An 11,147-nucleotide genomic window follows, 5' to 3' on the forward strand; every position below is an offset into this window, starting at 1 on the left:
GACAGTGGACAGGAGGGGGGGGACAGGGGACAGGAGGGGGGGGGGGGACAGTGGACAGGAGGAGGGGGGGGGACAGTGGACAGGAGGAGGGGGGGGACAGTGGACAGGAGGAGGGGGGGGGGACAGTGGACAGGAGGAGGGGGGGACAGTGGACAGGAGGAGGGGGGGGACAGTGGACAGGAGGAGGGGGGGACAGTGGACAGGAGGAGGGGGGGGACAGTGGACAGGAGGAGGGGGGGGACAGTGGACAGAAGGAGGGGGGGACAGTGGACAGAAGGAGGGGGGGGACAGTGGACAAGAGGAGGGGGGGACAGTGGACAGGAGGAGGGGGGGGACAGTGGACAGGAGGAGGGGGGGGACAGTGGACAGGAGGAGGGGGGACAGTGGACAGGAGGAGGGGGGGACAGTGGACAGGAGGAGGGGGGGGACAGTGGACAGGAGGAGGGGAGGGGACAGTGGACAGGAGGAGGGGGGGGACAGTGGACAGGAGGAGGGGGGGCATTGGACAGGAGGAGGGGGGGACAGTGGACAGGGGGGGGACAGTGGACAGGGGGGGGGCAGTGGACGGGGGGGTGGACAGTGGACAGGGGGGGGACAGTGGACGGGGGGACAGTGGACAGGGGGGGCAGTGGATAGGGGGGGCAGTGGACAGGGGGGGCAGTGGACAGGGGGGGGACAGTGGACAGGAGGACGACAGGGGGGGGGGACAGTGGACAGGAGGACGACAGTGGACAGGAGGAGGGGGGATGACAGTGGACAGGAGGAGGGGGGACGACAGTGGACAGGAGGAGGGGACGACGACAGTGGACAGGAGGAGGGGGGGCAGTGGACAGGAGGAGGGGGGGACGACAGTGGGCAGGAGGAGGGGGGCAGTGGACAGTGGGGGGACAGTGGACAGTGGGGGGACAGGAGGAGGGGGGACAGTGACAGGAGGAGGGGGGGACAGTGGACAGGAGGAGGGGGGACAGTGGACAGGAGGAGGGGGGGGGCAGTGGACAGGAGGAGGGGGGCAGTGGACAGGAGGAGGGGGGGGACAGTGGACAGGAGGAGGGGGGGGACAGTGGACAGGAGGGGGGGGGGACAGTGGACAGGAGGGGGGGCAGTGGACAGGAGGAGGGGGGGGACAGTGGACAGGAGGAGGGGGGACAGTGGACAGGAGGGGGGGACAGTGGACAGGAGGAGGGGGGGACAGTGGACAGGAGGAGGGGGGGGACAGTGGACAGGAGGAGGGGGGGACAGTGGACAGGAGGAGGGGGGGGACAGTGGACAGGAGGAGGGGGGGGACAGTGGACAGGAGGGGGGCGGGACAGTGGACAGGAAGGGGACGGGACAGTGGACAGGAGGGGGGCGGGACAGTGGACAGGAGGGGGGGGACAGTGGACAGGAGGGGGGGACAGTGGACAGGAGGGGGGGACAGTGGACAGGAGGGGGGGACAGTGGACAGGAGGGGGGGGGGGGGGGGACAGTGGACAGGAGGGGGGGGGGACAGTGGACAGGAGGGGGGGGACAGTGGACAGGAGAGGGGGGGAGAGTGGACAGGAGAGGGGGGGGAGAGTGGACAGGAGAGGGGGGGGAGAGTGGACAGGAGGGGGGTGACAGTGGACAGGAGGGGGGGACAGTGGACAGAAGGGGGGGGACAGTGGACAGAAGGGGGGGACAGTGGACAGAAGGGGGGGACAGTGGACAGAAGGGGGGGACAGTGGACAGAAGGGGGGGACAGTGGACAGGAGGGGGGGACAGTGGACAGGAGGGGGGGACAGTGGACAGGAGGGGGGGACAGTGGACAGGAGGGGGGGGACAGTGGACAGGAGGGGGGGACAGTGGACAGGAGGGGGGGACAGTGGACAGGAGGGGGGGACAGTGGACAGGAGGGGGGGACAGTGGACAGGAGGGGGGGACAGTGGACAGGAGGGGGGGACAGTGGACAGGAGGGGGGGACAGTGGACAGGAGGGGGGGACACGGGACAGGAGGGGGGACAGTGCCCAGGAGGGGGGACAGTGGACAGGAGGGGGGACAGTGGACAGGAGGGGGGTACAGTGTACAGGAGGGGGGGTACAGTGGACAGGAGAGGGGGGCAGTGGACAGGAGGGGGGGCAGTGGACAGGAGGGGGGGGCAGTGGACAGGAGGGGGGGGCAGTGGACAGGAGGGGGGGCAGTGGACAGGAGGGGGGGCAGTGGACAGGAGGGGGGGCAGTGGACAGGAGGAGGGGGGGCAGTGGACAGGAGGGGGGGGCAGTGGACAGGAGGGGGGGGGAAGTGGACAGGAGGGGGGGGGGGGCAGTGGACAGGAGGGGGGGTGGGTTGCTTAAAATGTCCGGGTCCCTCCTCTCCACTCCCCCTGTATGTTTCTCCGCTCCCCCCTCTCTCTCCACTCCTGCCCCCCCCCCCCCATGCGTAGCTCAGGTCCCCACCCTACAGTGTCTGACACACACACACACAGTGTCACACACACACTCACAGTGTCACACACACACTCACCTCACAGTGTCAGACACACACACAGAGTGTCACACACACACACACACACACACACACACACACACACACACACACACACCACACACACACACACAGTGTCACACACACACACAGTGTCACACACACACACAGTGTCACACACACACACACAGTGTCACACACACAGTGTCACACACACACACACAGTGTCACACACACAGTGTCACACACACACACACACAGTGTCACACACACACACACACAGTGTCACACACACACACACACACACACACAGAGTGTCACACACACACACACACACACAGAGTGTCACACACACACACACACACACACACACACAGAGTGTCACACACACACACAGAGTGTCACACACACACACCCTCCCCACATGCCCCCCCCTCCCCGGCGCTCCAAGTATGCCCTGTCCCCGGGCGGACAGGAGGAGGGGAGGGGGTGGACAGGAGGGGAGGGGGTGGACAGGAGGGGGGACAGTGGACAGGAGGGGGGGGACAGTGGACAGGAGGGGGGGGGACAGTGGACAGGAGGGGGGGGACAGGGGACAGGAGGGGGGGGGACAGTGGACAGGAGGAGGGGGGGACAGTGGACAGGAGGAGGGGGGGGACAGTGGACAGGAGGAGGGGGGGACAGTGGACAGGAGGAGGGGGGGGACAGTGGACAGGAGGAGGGGGGGGACAGTGGACAGGAGGAGGGGGGGGACAGTGGACAGGAGGAGGGGGGGGACAGTGGACAGGAGGAGGGGGGGGACAGTGGACAGAAGGAGGGGGGGACAGGGGACAGAAGGAGGGGGGGACAGTGGACAAGAGGAGGGGGGGACAGTGGACAGGAGATGGGGGGGGACAGTGGACAGGAGGAGGGGGGGGACAGTGGACAGGAGGAGGGGGGGGACAGTGGACAGGAGGAGGGGGGACAGTGGACAGGAGGAGGGGGGGACAGTGGACAGGAGGAGGGGGGGGACAGTGGACAGGAGGAGGGGAGGGGGACAGTGGACAGGAGGAGGGGGGGGACAGTGGACAGGAGGAGGGGGGGCATTGGACAGGAGGAGGGGGGGACAGTGGACAGGGGGGGGACAGTGGACAGGGGGGGGGCAGTGGACGGGGGGGTGGACAGTGGACAGGGGGGGGACAGTGGACGGGGGGACAGTGGACAGGGGGGGCAGTGGATAGGGGGGGCAGTGGACAGGGGGGGCAGTGGACAGGGGGGGGACAGTGGACAGGAGGACGACAGGGGGGGGGGACAGTGGACAGGAGGACGACAGTGGACAGGAGGAGGGGGGATGACAGTGGACAGGAGGAGGGGGACGACAGTGGACAGGAGGAGGGGACGACGACAGTGGACAGGAGGAGGGGGGGCAGTGGACAGGAGGAGGGGGGGACGACAGTGGGCAGGAGGAGGGGGGCAGTGGACAGTGGGGGGACAGTGGACAGTGGGGGGGACAGGAGGAGGGGGGACAGTGACAGGAGGAGGGGGGGACAGTGGACAGGAGGAGGGGGGGGACAGTGGACAGGAGGAGGGGGGGGGCAGTGGACAGGAGGAGGGGGGCAGTGGACAGGAGGAGGGGGGGGACAGTGGACAGGAGGAGGGGGGGGACAGTGGACAGGAGGGGGGGGGGACAGTGGACAGGAGGGGGGGCAGTGGACAGGAGGAGGGGGGGGACAGTGGACAGGAGGGGGGACAGTGGACAGGAGGGGGGGACAGTGGACAGGAGGAGGGGGGGACAGTGGACAGAGAGACAGTGGACAGGAGGAGGGGGGACAGTGGACAGGAGGAGGGGGGGGACAGTGGACAGGAGGAGGGGGGGACAGTGGACAGGAGGAGGGGGGGGACAGTGGACAGGAGGAGGGGGGGGACAGTGGACAGGAGGGGGGCGGGACAGTGGACAGGAAGGGGACGGGACAGTGGACAGGAGGGGGGCGGGACAGTGGACAGGAGGGGGGGGACAGTGACAGGAGGGGGGGGACAGTGGACAGGAGGGGGGGACAGTGGACAGGAGGGGGGGACAGTGGACAGGAGGGGGGGACAGTGGACAGGAGGGGGGGACAGTGGACAGGAGGGGACAGTGGACGGAGGGGGGGGACAGTGGACAGGAGGGGGGGGGACAGTGGACAGGAGAGGGGGGAGAGTGGACAGGAGGGGGGGGGGGAGAGTGGACAGGAGAGGGGGGGGGAGAGTGGACAGGAGGGGGGTGACAGTGGACAGGAGGGGGGGACAGTGGACAGAAGGGGGGGGACAGTGGACAGAAGGGGGGGACAGTGGACAGAAGGGGGGGACAGTGGACAGAAGGGGGGGACAGTGGACAGAAGGGGGGGACAGTGGACAGGAGGGGGGGACAGTGGACAGGAGGGGGGGACAGTGGACAGGAGGGGGGGACAGTGGACAGGAGGGGGGGACAGTGGACAGGAGGGGGGGGACAGTGGACAGGAGGGGGGGACAGTGGACAGGAGGGGGGGACAGTGGACAGGAGGGGGGGACAGTGGACAGGAGGGGGGGACAGTGGACAGGAGGGGGGGGACAGTGGGACAGGAGGGGGGGACAGTGGACAGGAGGGGGGGACACGGGACAGGAGGGGGGACAGTGCCCAGGGAGGGGGGACAGTGGACAGGAGGGGGGACAGTGGACAGGAGGGGGGGTACAGTGGACAGGAGAGGGGGGCAGTGGACAGGAGGGGGGCAGTGGACAGGAGGGGGGGGCAGTGGACAGGAGGGGGGGGCAGTGGACAGGAGGGGGGGCAGTGGACAGGAGGGGGGGCAGTGGACAGGAGGGGGGGCAGTGGACAGGAGGAGGGGGGGCAGTGGACAGGAGGGGGGGGCAGTGGACAGGAGGGGGGGGGAAGTGGACAGGAGGGGGGGGGGGGCAGTGGACAGGAGGGGGGGTGGGTTGCTTAAAATGTCCGGGTCCCTCCTCTCCACTCCCCCTGTATGTTTCTCCGCTCCCCCCTCTCTCTCCACTCCTGCCCCCCCCCCCCCATGCGTAGCTCAGGTCCCCACCCTACAGTGTCTGACACACACACACACAGTGTCACACACACACTCACAGTGTCACACACACACTCACCTCACAGTGTCAGACACACACACAGAGTGTCACACACACACACACACACACACACACACACACACACACACACACACACACACAGTGTCACACACACACAGTGTCACACACACACACACACAGTGTCACACACACACACAGTGTCACACACACACACACAGTGTCACACACACAGTGTCACACACACACACACACAGTGTCACACACACACACACACACAGTGTCACACACACACACACACACACACACACAGAGTGTCACACACACACACACACACACAGAGTGTCACACACACACACACACACACACACACACACACAGAGTGTCACACACACACACAGAGTGTCACACACACACACAGAGTGTCACACACACACACAGAGTGTCACACACACACACAGAGTGTCACACACACACACACACACACACACACACACACACACACAGTGTCACACACACACACAGTGTCACACACACACACACACACACACACACACACATTCACAGTGTCACACACACACAGTGTCACACACAGTGTCACACACAGTGTCACACACAGTGTCACACACAGTGTCACACACAGTGTCACACACACACAGTGTCACACACACACAGTGTCACACACACACAGTGTCACACACACACACACACAGTGTCACACACACACACAGTGTCACACACACACACACAGTGTCACACACACAGTGTCACACACACACACACACAGTGTCACACACACACACACACAGTGTCACACACACACACACACACACACAGAGTGTCACACACACACACACACACACAGAGTGTCACACACACACACACACACAGAGTGTCACACACACACACACACACACACACAGAGTGTCACACACACACACACACACACACACACACACACACACACACACACACACACACACACACACACACACACACAGAGTGTCACACACACACACACAGAGTGTCACACACACACACAGAGTGTCACACACACACACACACACACAGAGTGTCACACACACACACAGAGTGTCACACACACACACACACACACACACAGTGTCACACACACACAGTGTCACACACACACACACACACACACACACAGTGTCACACACAGTGTCACACACAGTGTCACACACAGTGTCACACACAGTGTCACACACAGTGTCACACACAGTGTCACACACAGTGTCACACACACACAGTGTCACACACACACAGTGTCACACACACACAGTGTCACACACACACACGTCACCTCTCCTTCCGGGCGCCGCCATCTTAGTTACTGCGCGAGGGAGGAAGGGGGTCCTTCCGGCCGCCGCCATCTTAGGCGCCGCGTTGCAGCTGCAGGCTGCCCGCCCACTGCCTGTCCCCACGCCGGGGAGGGAGGTGAGTGGAACGCCGGGGAGTGGAGGGAGGTGAGTGGAACGCCGGGGAGTGGAGGGAGGTGAGTGGAACGCCGGGGAGTGGAGGGAGGTGAGTGGAACGCCGGGGAGTGGAGGGAGGTGAGTGGAACGCCGGGGAGTGGAGGGAGGTGAGTGGAACGCCGGGGAGTGGAGGGAGGTGAGTGGAACGCCGGGGAGTGGAGGGAGGCGAGTGGAACGCCGGGGAGTGGAGGGAGGTGAGTGGAACGCCGGGGAGTGGAGGGAGGTGAGTGGAACGCGGGGGAATGGAGGGAGGTGAGTGGAACGCCTGGGAGTGGAGGGAGGTGAGTGGAGCGCCGGGGAGTGGAGGGAGGTGAGGGAGCGCCGGGGAGTGGAGGGAGGTGAGTGGAATGCCGGGGAGTGGAGGAAGGTGAGTGGAAAGTGGAGGGGAGGTGAGTGGAGCACCGGGGAGGGAGGTGAGTGTAATGGGGGGGGGAGAGGGCAGAGAGAGAGGTGTGTGTGTGTGTGTGGCCGAGGGGGAAGAGAGTGGCAGTTGGGTGACGTCAGACCCACCAATCTGATTGGCCAGAGGCTGAGGACCAATCAGATTCACCGCAGCTAGTACCAACCATTCGATTTTATATATTAAGATATATATATATATATATATATATATATATATATATATATCTCAAGGGGAGAGGAAAAACAAAAGGCGTCCTTCCGGCCGCCGCCATCTTAGGCGCCGCGTGGCAGCTGCAGGCTGCCCGCCCACTGCCTGTCCCCACGCCGGGGAGGGAGGTGAGTGGAACGCCGGGGAGTGGAGGGAGGTGAGTGGAACGCCGGGGAGTGGAGGGAGGTGAGTGGAACGCCGGGGAGTGAAGGGAGGTGAGTGGAATGCCGGGGAGTGGAGGGAGGTGAGTGGAGCGCCGGGGAGTGGAGGGAGGTGAGTGGAGCGCCAGGGAGTGGAGGGAGGCGAGTGGAGCGCCGGGGAGTGGAGGGAGGTGAGTGGAGCGCCGGGGAGTGGAGGAAGGTGAGTGGAACGCCGTGGAGGGAGGTGAGTGGAACGCCGGGGAGTGGAGGGAGGTGAGTGGGAGGTGAGTGGAACGCCGGGGAGTGGAGGGAGGTGAGTGGAACGCCGGGGAGTGGAGGGAGGTGAGTGGAACGCCGGGGAGTGGAGGGAGGTGAGTGGAACGCCGGGGAGTGGAGGGAGGTGAGTGGAGCGCCAGGGAGTGGAGGAAGGTGAGTGGAGGGGAGGTGAGTGGAGCACCGGGGAGGGAGGTGAGTGTGATGGGGGGGAGAGGGCAGAGAGAGGTGTGTGTGTGTGTGGCCGAGGGGGAAGAGAGTGGCAGTTGGGTGACGTCAGACCCACCAATCTGATTGGCCAGAGGCTGAGGACCAATCATATTCACCGCAGCTAGTACCAACCATTCGATTTTATATATTAAGAGATATATATATATATATATATATCTCAAGGGGAGAGGAAAAACAAAAGGCGCAAACCACTGACCACAATGCTTAAGTTACTAAACACTAATAAAGATGCAGTGCAATGATAATCCAGGATTCTACAGATTGGACTGAGTGGGATCTCAAGGTATCACACCCTTTTATAAAGGGTTTTTAGACGAAACGCGCAGGGGTACGGTAGTCTTGTCCCTTGGATTTTACTAGCTTGCAGGACTATATGCCTTATTCAAGGCAATTGGAACTTAAAAACTGCTATTAACGGCATTTCCGAACGATTTTACCCACAGAGGAGCTTCTGTCTATCTGAAGTGAAAGCGGAGCGTCATCACGCTGACATCGCGAGATTTCCAGCCGAGGAGGAGATCTGCATATACAGACGTCGGACGCAGACGGCGGCCTTTGGAGTTGATCCTGCGGCTAACAGTTCCCGTATTATAGTTCCAGACAAGGATTTTATCCTGACATGCTCATTTTTATCTGTGATTTCGTAAGTAGGATCTGTGCTTACGTTGCGAGTCAATAATACATAAATACTTCACCATATCTGGCTATCTTCTCATTTATAGATCCCACTCAATCCAGGATTCCACAGATTGGACTTTCATTGCATTACAATCTTATTAGTGTTTAGTAATTTAAGCATTGTGGTCAGTGGTTTGCGCCTTTTGTTTTTCCTCTCCCCTTGATACATACATAACAGGACTGTCCCCGGGCAAACGTGTCAGCCTCACACAGAGAAGCCATAGCCCATAACACACACAGGATGCTGCCCCTGTGGTAATGAAGGAGTTAAACTCCAACCAATACTCCCTCAATCTAATTACTTTCTAACTCTATTTAATAACTTTCCCAATCTTATCCTCACTGATTCCTAATGTTAATTCCCAATGTAAAATAACCCCCATTATCTCCCAGTCCCTGTGATACAGGAGGAGTAACCCCCCCAGTGCCAGAGGCTCCCCCTCACTATCAGAGGCTCAGCCTCTCAGGCTCCTGTGTGTAAGGAAGCTCAGAGCAGCACTGGGATAATGTGCACAGGTCACACAAGGGAGGGGAAGGGAGGAGGAGGAGGAAAGCACTTACCCAATAACACAGGCTGAAGATCTCTGTGCAGCAGGGGGTGGGCAATGTGAGGGGGACACAGGAAAAGGGACTTAGAGGCTGCAGAGCCTATTCCTCAGTGTGTCCCCCCCTCAGTGCCTGAGATGTGCACTTTATCCCCCCCTCACTGTGTGTGTACTTCCTATGGAGGGTGGGGGGAGCCCCTGTGATCTCTCAGTCCTTCCCTGTGGGAGTGACCTGGATTCCCCCCTCAGGATGTGGGACAGTCTGTGCTCAGGATCAGTGTTTCCTGCCGGAATCAAACCTCACACACCAGGACATCCGGCTGCAGCAGAGGGACCATAGAGAGGGAAGAGGGGAGGCCAGAGCGCCTCTAACCAGCTCCTCCTGAGCTCATATGGAACAGTGACCCCTGGTGGGCTCCCAAGCAAGGTGCAGTGAGTGCCCCCTGGTGAGAGCTGCACGTGGTGCTGGCTGTGGGCTGGTGAGAAACATAGTGACAATCTCACCCCCATCTCCCACTGTATATAGTGCGGTCTGGTGATATACTCTGTGCTGTGTGTGTAGTGAGGTATGGTCATATACCCTGTGCCCGTGTGTGTAGTGACGTCTGGTGATATACTCTGTGCCCGTGTGTGTAGTGACGTCTGGTGATATACTCTGTGCCCGTGTGTGTAGTGAGGTCTGGTGATATACTCTGTGCCCGTGTGTGTGTAGTGACATCTGGTGATATTCTCTGTGCCGTGTGTGTAGTGACGTCTGGTGATATACTCTGTGCCTGTGTGTGTAGTGACGTCTGGTGATATACTCTGTGCCATGTGTGTGTAGTGACGTCTGGTGATATACTCTGTGCCCGTGTGTAGTGACGTCTGGTGATATACTCTGTGCCTGTGTGTGTAGTGACGTCTGGTGATATACTCTGTGCCATGTGTGTGTAGTGACGTCTGGTGATATACTCTGTGCCCGTGTGTAGTGACGTCTGGTGATATACTCTGTGCCTGTGTGTGTAGTGACGTCTGGTGATATACTCTGTGCCTGTGTGTGTAGTGAGGTCTGGTGATATACTCTGTGCCATGTGTGTGTAGTGACGTCTGGTGATATACTCTGTGCTGTGTGTAGTGACGTCTGGTGATATACTCTGTGCTGTGTGTAGTGCGGTCTGGTGATATACTCTGTGCTGTGTGTGTAGTGACGTCTGGTGATATACTCTGTGCCCGTGTGTGTAGTGAGGTCTGGTGGTATACTCTGTGCCGTGTGTGTAGTGACGTCTGGTGATATACTTTGTGCCGTGTGTGTAGTGACGTCTGGAGATATACTCTGTGCTGTGTGTGTAGTGACATCTGGTGATATACTCTGTGCCGTGTGTGTAGTGATGTCTGGTGATATACTCTGTGCTGTGTGTGTAGTGACGTCTGGTGATATACTCTGTGCCCGTGTGTAGTGACGTCTGGAGATATACTCTGTGCCGTGTGTGTAGTGACGTCTGGTGATATACTCTGTGCCTGTGTGTGTAGTGACGTCTGGTGATATACTCTGTGCCGCGTGTGTGTAGTGAGGTCTGGTGATATACTCTGTGCTGTGTGTGTAGTGACGTCTGGAGATATACTCTGTGCTGTGTGTGTAGTGACATCTGGTGATATACTTTGTGCCGTGTGTGTAGTGACGTCTGGTGATATACTCTGTGCTGTGTG

The 11,147-nt window shown here is 60.8% G+C and overlaps 1 protein-coding gene across 1 annotated transcript in view; it reads right to left on the reverse strand.

Moving 5' to 3' along the window:
* LOC142488055 (uncharacterized) overlaps positions 1–9,740 on the reverse strand; it is a 54,307-nt gene extending 44,567 nt beyond the window's left edge. Inside the window, exon 1 of the mRNA XM_075588423.1 lies at positions 9,478–9,740. The gene's annotated coding sequence lies outside the window, so the exon portion shown is untranslated. The remainder of the gene's footprint in view (positions 1–9,477) is intronic.
* Positions 9,741–11,147: the final 1,407 nt, after the last annotated feature.

Source organism: Ascaphus truei, chromosome 2 (assembly GCF_040206685.1).
Source record: "Ascaphus truei isolate aAscTru1 chromosome 2, aAscTru1.hap1, whole genome shotgun sequence".
NCBI lineage: Eukaryota > Metazoa > Chordata > Amphibia > Anura > Ascaphidae > Ascaphus > Ascaphus truei.